The sequence below is a fragment of the Octodon degus genome, unplaced genomic scaffold (assembly GCF_000260255.1).
Source record: "Octodon degus isolate 3935 unplaced genomic scaffold, OctDeg1.0 scaffold00027, whole genome shotgun sequence".
NCBI lineage: Eukaryota > Metazoa > Chordata > Mammalia > Rodentia > Octodontidae > Octodon > Octodon degus.
Genome location: NW_004524603.1, coordinates 12271318 through 12280668, shown reverse-complemented (window position 1 = coordinate 12280668; position 9351 = coordinate 12271318).

Sequence of the window (9351 nt, the reverse complement as noted above, 5' to 3'; positions counted from 1 at the left end):
CAAGAACTATATAACAAGAAATGTAACTTTTGTATCAGATAAGGTCAGCCAAGTACTCTCAGGATTTATCCTGTAGCCCTGTACCACCATTTGTACATCCTTTTGTCAGTGTCAGCCATGAGGATGAGTCACGGCCATTGCTTGACCAATTTGCTCTCTGTGAAAGCCTGAGAAAATGTTTTTTCTCTCCATGTGACTCTCCCCAGGCCCACTTTAGATTATCGAACACATTCCTCTGTGGCTCCATAATCTTCTTGATCAGAAAATTTGGAGCACAACTGAGTTACATGTGAGTCTTACAATTCTTAGTCTATCATTCTTTTCCCTGTCCCATGATGTTTCTCTACCAACTACATTCAATTTCCTGTGATTTTTATATTTGAAGTATAAGCCCAGTCTTCATCTCTTTTGGCTCATGTAGACAGATCAGTTGCTTGCAAATAAAATGGACAACATGTTAAAAGAGGAGGTCTTACGTGTTCTCACCATAATCAAAGTAAAAAGTAAAAATGAAAAAAAAAAAAAAAAAGGACTATTGTTCCTTGTGGCTTCTGAGTTTCAGGGCTAAGTTCTCTTTTGTTCTTTGTGTTCCAGAATGGGTGGGGAATCTTGTGTGTGCTCAGGGCGTTGTTTGGTGAAGGTTTTGTCACTGTGATAAGCGCCTGTGAGCGAGGCACTGCTCCTCTGGGTGGGGGTCCACCTGTGGGCTGCCAGCTCGTGAGTTAGTTGCGCTTGTCCCGCCTGCTGGTGGACCCATCCCGACCCCAGCTCCAAATATGGTGCTTCCCGAGCTGCATCTGCTTCTCTCCTTCACTTAAAGACAAATGATGTAATAATTCATTTCAGAGAACCATGCGCGCAAAAGCAAAAGATGAAAATCGATCCACACTCTGTGTCTTATACTATTAACATTCAGATACCTTTCCTTTCCAATGTCTTTGTGACTGGTGACAGCCGAGGTTGGATTTCACTTGTGAAGATGGGAACCGGGCGTCTGGGTGGGGATGGGGGCCGTGTCTTCATTATTTGCCATTTGATTTTCCTCTGGTTTCCTTCACAACCAAGTTGCTTGAAGAGCCACAGGTATGTGCCTACCTCCACGCAGTGTGTTCTCACGCTAAAGAAACAGCCCGGGCTGGGGAGATGGCTCAGTGGAATAAGTGTTTCCCTGGCAAGTGCAAGGGCCTGAGTTCAATCCCTGGTTCCAAAGGAAAGAGAGAGAGAGAGAGAGAGAGAGAGAGAGAGAGAGAGAGAGAGAGAGAGAGAGAAATAGCTCATGAGTGGCCGCCCAGATTCTCTATGCTGGCAGACTTTGTTCATCTTGAACCTTGCTGGCGTCATCAGCAGCTCTTCACACACCCTCTTGCCCAGATACCCTTTGCTGGTTATCTTCTGTCCTCTCTGGCCGATCCTTCTTTATCTTCTTTGCTAGGTAATTCCATTCATTCCAGTGGTGGCAGTGTAGTTCAGCGGTAGTGTGCTTGCCTAGTACTGCATAGGCAAAGTCCTCAGTTCAATCTCCAGTCCTGGAAACACTCAAGCTGTTCTGAGGCTTAGGCTCTAGTACAGTGAAGCCAAACCTTTTAAATTGAAGTACCCAAACTGCAACCCAAAGCCCACTTATTTATCACAAAGTGCCACCACTTCAATTAAACCTGAGCACTGAGGTTTTAATTTAAGGAAAGCAACTGTTACCTAATGTTTGGCTGCTGGGGCAACGTGGATCACATTCAGGCCGAGGGCTCTTCATGCCTGCTTGGCTCGAGTGCCATAGGTTCATGGTGAAATGCCATGGAGTGGGGCGGCAATCAAAACACCTCAATTATGGGTTATAACTCAAGTTGCCTTGGGGCTCCGGGTCTATTGCAGTGTCAGGCATAGTGGCTGTCCATCTGTAATTCAAGCATTCAGGAGGCTGAAGCAGGAGGGTGGAAAGCCAGCCTGGAGGACATACTGAATAGGTCTCTAAAACAAGCAAAATAAATGATATCATTTGTGTGAGTGCTCAGACCTAAGACTGCATAATGGAGTATATTTAAAGTGATAAATGCAATGAAGAAAAATGAAAGCAAAGAAGGAAATAAACAAAGAGGGTTAATAACTATAGTTTTAAATAGGGTGGTGATGGATAATCTTACTGCAAAGACAGCATTGAGGAGGGTTGTGAAGGGCTGGACCACACACGTTTGTGGAAGAGCTTTCTAGGTGCAGGGTATGCCAAGGGCAAGGCTCCCAGGTGGGACCGTCTTACACAGAGAGGAGGCCACGGGGCTGCAGGAGAATGGGGAACGGATGAGGGCGGGGACTAGTGTGAACAGGTTTTCCAGTTTTCTCCATGTGACAAGAGGCGAGGCCATTAGTCAGCTGTGCATCAGGATAAGGAAGGAGAAGGTGAGGAGAAAGGTCCTCAAGTCTGCTAAGGGAGAGGGAGGATGTGTGGACACGGAGCTAGGAGCCTTGCCTGGAGCAGTTCCCTAGGGGCACCACAGTTCATGGGCAGGGACATTGAGACAAGTCTGATGGGGGGAGCATTATTTTCTCCAGTCACTGAACTCCCTGGGAGTGGATTCTTGGAGTCCACAGAGTAGGATTTAGGCCAGGCGGGAGTTTTGCCAATACTGGAGGGGGACAGAGGCTCCAAGCAGCTGACCAAAGATGCACAGGCATAAGGACGGGACTCTGATGATTGTCAGGAATTTAAACTAATGTGGAAGCCATGGAGGAGGAGTAGCTTAAAGGGGAGATGTGCAGAGGTAGCCGGGAGGTCTGGAGCTGCCGCTGTGTGGCAGCTATTGGCAGTGGGTGAGCAGGGGCGTCACCGTGGAGCCGTTGGGAACTTGGATGAGATGTCAGTGTAAAATACAGCAATCCCTCTTTTTTTTTTTTTTTTTTTTTGAGGCCCAATGTTTGCAGACTCAGTGTTTCGCGGGTTTTCAAAAAACATTAACCTGACTTATTTATCGCGGATTTTTCACTATGTCGCGGGATTTTGCAGTACTGTACAGTATATGTGTTGTTAAAATTACGTAGGTTTATGAGTGTAGACAACGGTTAAGAACATTAGAACTGTTTAAAACAGTGTGGGAAAGGTTTATGAAAGTGTGGGGTTTACAAAGCCTTAAAATAAATCTAAATACTAAAATAAACATAACGGCGCTACTTCGTTGTGACGGACCACCATACACATCAAATTCCCCAACTTAGTGTTGCTGGGTAGTTCCTTTAAAAATAGCTCACTAAGCCAGCGAGATAGCTCGGCGGACTAAGCGCCTGCCTAGGCAAGTGCAGGGACCGCGGTTCGATCCCTGGCACCACATGCTGCGCTGGCTCTGCCCCCCGGGTGAGCTGAAGCCGGAGCGGTGGCGCGTGCCTGTAATCCCAGCGCTGGGGCGCCTGAAAACGGAAGGATCACTACGAGTCTGATTTGCGTGGTAAGACCCTGCACCAGATACATTTAAAAAAAAAAATAAATAAATAAACATGGCTCACTAAATGCAAGTATTCAGGTCCTTGTCAGCTCAGACAAAGCACTGGACAAGCCAAGCAAAAAATGGTGTCAGGAGCGCAGAGTGATTTGGTCGCTCGTTGAGAGGTTGTCGTTTTTTGTTTTCGTCAGCTGCGGCTGTTGCCTGAAGCCTGGCGCGATGCTCAGAACAGCGACCTAAGACTTCTGCATTGGGCAAAAGAAAATAGTCTGAACCAAGCAGACTGCTCCTAAGTCCACTGGTGGGAAAGCCCCCCGAAAACAGGGGCCACTAAAGCTGCCAGGAAAAGCGCCCCCTACCGGCGGGGTGAAGAAACCTCATCTCTACAGGCCTGGGACCGCGGCGCTTAGAGATTCCTCCTTACCAGAAGTCAGCCGAGCGTCTCCTTGGGAAGCTGCCTTTCCAGAGGTTGGTGAGAGAGATAGCCCAGGATTTCACAACAGACTTGAGGTTTCAGAGTGCAGCCACTGGTGCCCCTCAGGGGATTCGTGAAGCACACCTGGTGGGCTTATTTGAAGATGCTAATCTGTGTGCCATCCTCTGAGAGTCACCGTCATGCCCAAAGCCATCCAGTTGGCCCACCAGATACGGGGAGGGAGAGCTTAAGTGAAGGCAATTTTGATGGCGTTGTGTAGTAAATTCTGTAAAATACTTCGGTTTGTGTCTCTCTCGGTAAGAAATTGTTTGCAACATGTTGCACTTGTACTTAAGTCATTGCATTTCCCACTCAGGATGGATGCGAAAGGTGACGGTCCACAGACCCCAGCGATGTGAGCCGCTGCTCGGGAGCGACAAGGTGCTGATACGCAGAAGGGGTGGGGGTATTCCTTGCTTCTCAGGATGCGTGTTTCTGTATGTTAACGACCCGCTGGGTAGCCATTAAGGTACTGGAGTTGATAAGCGTGTACAGGGTCCTTTTGCAATAAAACTGGTTATGACGTGATCCAAGCGTTTCACAGTTGGGGCTGGTAAGTCCCACCATCCAGCACTGTGAGAGAATGTGGGCGTTTTCAAGGGTGAAGATACAAGTCTTTTTTATTTTTAATTTTATTTATTTATTTATTTATTTGTTAGAGAGAGAGAGAGAGAGAGAGAGAGAGAGAGAGAGAGAGTGGTGTGTGTGTGTGGCCAGCTCAGCCCACCAGGGGGCGGGGCTGGCTGGCATGTGGCGCTGGGGGATCGAACCGCGGTCCCTGATGCTTTGCTAAGCTTGTTCTAAGTAGGTGCTTTAGACCACTGAGCCATCTCTCCAGCCCCAAGATACAAGTCTTAACCACGAGTTTCCTTAAAAAAGTAAACCTGGCAGCTATAGAATGCACTATGTGCACTTATAATAGCTATTTTATATATTGTGGAAGTGAGAAGCCAGGTAGCAGGCTCCTCCTCCTGTAGGCTGCCTCCTGTAGGCTGTCCACTTCTCAGGGCGCCCTGGAATTCTACATCTAGGGGGTCGTGGCGTTGTCCTGGGATCTTGTAATGGACAGATCCCACCCATTTCTCCAGCCCTGCGCTGCTCTGTTCTATCGCCCATGTCATTAGTACCAAGAATATTCTGCCAGTAATTCTGAAAACATTGTTTACCTGTTAGCTGAGCATGGAACAGTGCGCCTGTCACCTCAGCACGGTGGGAGGCTGAGGCAGGAGGGTGGCGCCAGTTTGGGCCCAGCTTGGGTAAGTAAGAAACTTAGCAAGACCATGTCTCAAACTAAAAAATAAAAAAGGGCTGGAGATGTAGATTGGAACACAGGCCCTGGGCTCCATCCCCAATACTGGGGGGAAAGTGACATGTTAAAATACTTTTTTGCACATATTAGTACTTTATTAAAAGGAATGCTGCTCATTTGTTTTTTCACTTTTACGATTATGTGGCTCACCCTTCTGTTTCCACTGTGTTCATGGGGTTATGGAAGAGGTAGGGAAGTCCCAGGAATGGTGCAACAGAGCCGAGGAAAGAATCACCTCTGTGACCGGATGTTGAAATGACTAAGATTTCGTAGCAGGCTCCTGTGCAGGGAGGAGGTGACTGCCCAGTAAAGCACAACAACTTTCAAAAAATGAGGGTGTAGGGCCCTGATGACAGATGACTCTCCCGAGTCCGTGCAGTGCTGGGTTGGCCACATGATAATGCACAGCAGGGGAGGAGCTTAAGGAGGAGAAAGGACAGTTGTCTGTACATAGCAAGGGGGATGGAAGAGATGTCTGAGCCACTGTCCTGCCTGGTGGGGAGAAGCTTGTGGTGGGGCCATTTGCAGCCACTTGGTGTTTCCTGCGGGAGGGAGACCAGGCTGGAGCAAGAAGGGAGAGGGTCCGCGGTGTCCTGGACTGGTCTCAGGAGGTGGGCAGTTTCTGCTTCTGTGGGCTGACACGTTGACGCTGAAGGACTTAAGGATGAACTGCGATGTCTCAGGGCAGAGTGGTGGCGGCAGGTTGTGAGTGCCGTCCAGTTTTTGTTCCTGCCGAAGGACAAAGAGACCTGGGAAAGGGCGGTCACACCTGGGTCTGGGCAAGCACAGGCGCCACCGTCTACCCCCTGCCACCAAGTGCTGGACTCTCAGCTCATGCAGTATTTGGTGGGGGATTTCTCCAGCCAAGACTGCCTCAAAAAACCCAAAAAACAAAAACCAGAAAACAAAACAAACAAAAAAACCACTGGCTCCACATCACTTCTGGGAGTCAGTGTGCTTGCAGACGTGAAACCTCAGAGTAATTCTCTCTTCTCTGCTCTGGACCAGGAAGGGATCTTTCCCTGCCACCCTCAGTGTACACCAGTTGGTCCTGGCCACGCCTACAACAAAACACATGCTGTTGCTGCCAGGGATGCCGCACTCAGCAGGAAGCTCCAGGTTCCAGAGATACTGGCCAGAGCCCGGGCCCACCCACAAGGACCTCCCTCCGGCTGCCCTCGTTCACTTCCTCTTTTCTTCTCTCTCCTCTCCTTATTCAAGAGCTCCCTAATAGATCTTCCCGCTGCCACCCCTGGCTGAACACACCCCTTGCAGGGGCGCCTGGGGGATATTATTAATAGCCCCTCCTTAATCCCTTCCTTTCTCTCTCTCTGACTCTTCCCCCCCATTCTTTTCCTGTAGTGTCCAGAAGGTCTTCTCTCCTGTCTCTTTAAGCCCTGTCAGATGCACTCTGCTGCTGAGACCCCCAGTTTTACTTTCCTCATTATATGCACAATACCCACTCCAATGGCAGAGCTCCTAAGGGCTTGGATGCTCCACAAGGTTGGAACCTGTCTGCCTTTGCTCAATATCATAACCCCAGGACCTAACAACAATGCCTAGCACATACTAGGTGCTCAGTAAAGACGTGTTGTATAAAAAAATGAAAAGGTTGGAAATATCATAAAACCCTTATGCTTGTCATATAGAGGTCTGCTTTGAGCTAGTTCGCGATTTCAGTGGTCCTGGGACCTAATCAGTCAGTACACAGGGCGGTCAGTTTTGTGCCAGGCACTGCTCTGGAGTTGCTCTTGCTACAGAGCAGGCTGGAACAGGTTGCCAGAACTGGGGGACACCGTGTGGCTCGAGTATCTTCCTGTCTTCTCTGCCACCTTGGGATTAAGCTCAAGCATGATGCTAAATCTTACAGTGTCTGCTCCTGGAGGACCCTTCCCTCCGCTGAAAGTGTCCATTTCCAGTGCTGGCCCTAACTGTGGGCGGGGAGGGGAATGAGAAACCACCGGGTGACAGGAAGGGTGGCCTCAGGACGCTTGAGCAAGCTCTGTGGGTTAGCTCGCTGGCGCCCACTTCCTGTGCCAGGTCCAGATTGGTTTCCTCCGTGAAGCCCACCATACTGAAGGGAGGAGAGGTTGGGGAACAATTCGGGGACTGCAAGAGCTTTGCATCTCAAGGCGGGTAGCTTATCTATTGCTATCTATCCGACCACCACTTTGAAGTGTTTCTTCCCTCCAAGGACAGCCAGCTATTCCCAGTGACAACCCCTCGGGCTCCCAGACCAGGCTCTCTGATTTTGGCTTCCTCTGTTTGGTACAGGGAGAAGGAAGTGGCAGATGCCTCATCAAGCGCTGCCTCGGTGCCAGCAACCTGCCTGCCTCGCTGGAGGTGCCCGGGGTCTTTTTTTCCTGTCTGCCCTTCCGACTCCCGCGGTTGCTGACTCTTCGCCATCTGACCATCTGCTTTGCTCTGCTCCCCCATTTCTGCTTTGCTGACGCTTGCAGTGCCTTTGGGTGCCCATCTGGCCCAGCCCTAAGGAGGCAGGAGTCCCGCCCTCCTTACTCCTTTGACCTGGGCTCCGCTGTCTCTCTGGACCTGAGGGGACCATGGGGCTTTGCATGGAAGGAAGGACACTCACTTATTTGAATTACTGCTGCCACAGCCAGCAAGCCCAGGATATGTTATTAGAAAAGAAAATGTGGGGCCGGGGAGATGGCTCAGTAGAGTAAGTGCTTGCCTAGCAAGCACAAAGGCCTGAGTTCAACCCCCAGTTCTGAGGGGAAAAAAAAAAAAAAAAAGAAAAAGAAAAAGAAAAAATGTACTCACAGGCAAGAACTGGGATTATTTCTCTATATATCCTGAGATTATAGATGTGATTTCATAAACACTGGTTTCCCCAAGGCTGAGGAAATGAGAAAAGTGCAGAGGAGGGTGCTGTGATGTCAGGGTGGACCTGGAAGGAAGGACGCCTGGGGCACTCGCCAGAAGCTGCTGCTTTGGCTGTGGCCAGAGGTCACGCTGGCCTCTTCAGCCTCACCTCTGCTCTACAACCTCTTCCTCTGGGTCTGTAGACCCTCTGGTGAGATTTCCCTCCACTGACAAGCAAGGGCCTTCGAAGAGGGCAGGACTTCTGCAGCACGTGGAACTGAAGCAAGGAAAAGTACGCCACAGAAAAGCAAGAAGGCCAGGGATACAGCTCAGCAGCACAGGCTCGAGGTCATGAGTTTGATTTCTGGTACCCAGGGGGGAAAAAAAAAGACAGGAGGTGGACATCTTTCCGCTCCTTTCTGTTCTTTTGTTTCGTTGAGACTATAAAAGTAGGCCCAGCCAAATAGCTCAGCAGATTAAAGTGACTGCAAGCAGGCGCAGGGGCCAGGGGTTCAATCCCCAAACCTGACGTGCTGGCCCTGTGCCCAGGGCACGCTGAGACAGCCGTTGAGACTGGGTGTAGTGACATGTGCCTGTAATCCCAACAGGTGGATCACTATGAGTCTGACCTAGTAGTGAGACCCTGAACACCCTGTAGACCCTTCCCTAAAATACCAAAAATAAATAAACAAATAAAATAAAATAAAAGGGGGCTGGTGAGATGGCTCAGTGGTCTAAAGCACCTACTTAAAGCAAGCTTGGCAAAGCACGGGGACCGCGGTTCAATCCCACAGCACCACATGTCAGCCAGCCCCGCCCCCTGGTGGGCTGAGCTGGCCACACACACACACATAAAAATAAAAAAATAAAAATAAAAATAAAATAAAAGCAGCACATGCTCACAGAAGAAGCCACAACACTACAAAAGCCTTTCATCACCCACACTTTTATTCCCTCAAGCTAACGAATGTGCTAGTTCATCCCTGTAATCCCAGCTATCTGGGAGGCTGAGGCAGGAAGACTCCAAGTTTAAATCTAGCTTGGCCACTTTAATGATTTTTTTTTTTTTTTTGGTAGAACCGGGGATTGAACTCAGATCCTTGCATTTGCCAGGCAAGCGCTTATCCTACTGAGCTATCTCCCCGGCCCAAAGATTTTTTTTTTTTTTTTTTGCGGAACCAGGAATTGAACTCAGGAACCTGTACTTGCCAGGAAAGCACTTATTCCACTGAGCTAACTCCCCAGCCCCACTTTAATGATTTAATGAGAATTTGTCTGAAAATTAAAAAAAAAAAATTTATAAAGATGTAGCCCTATGG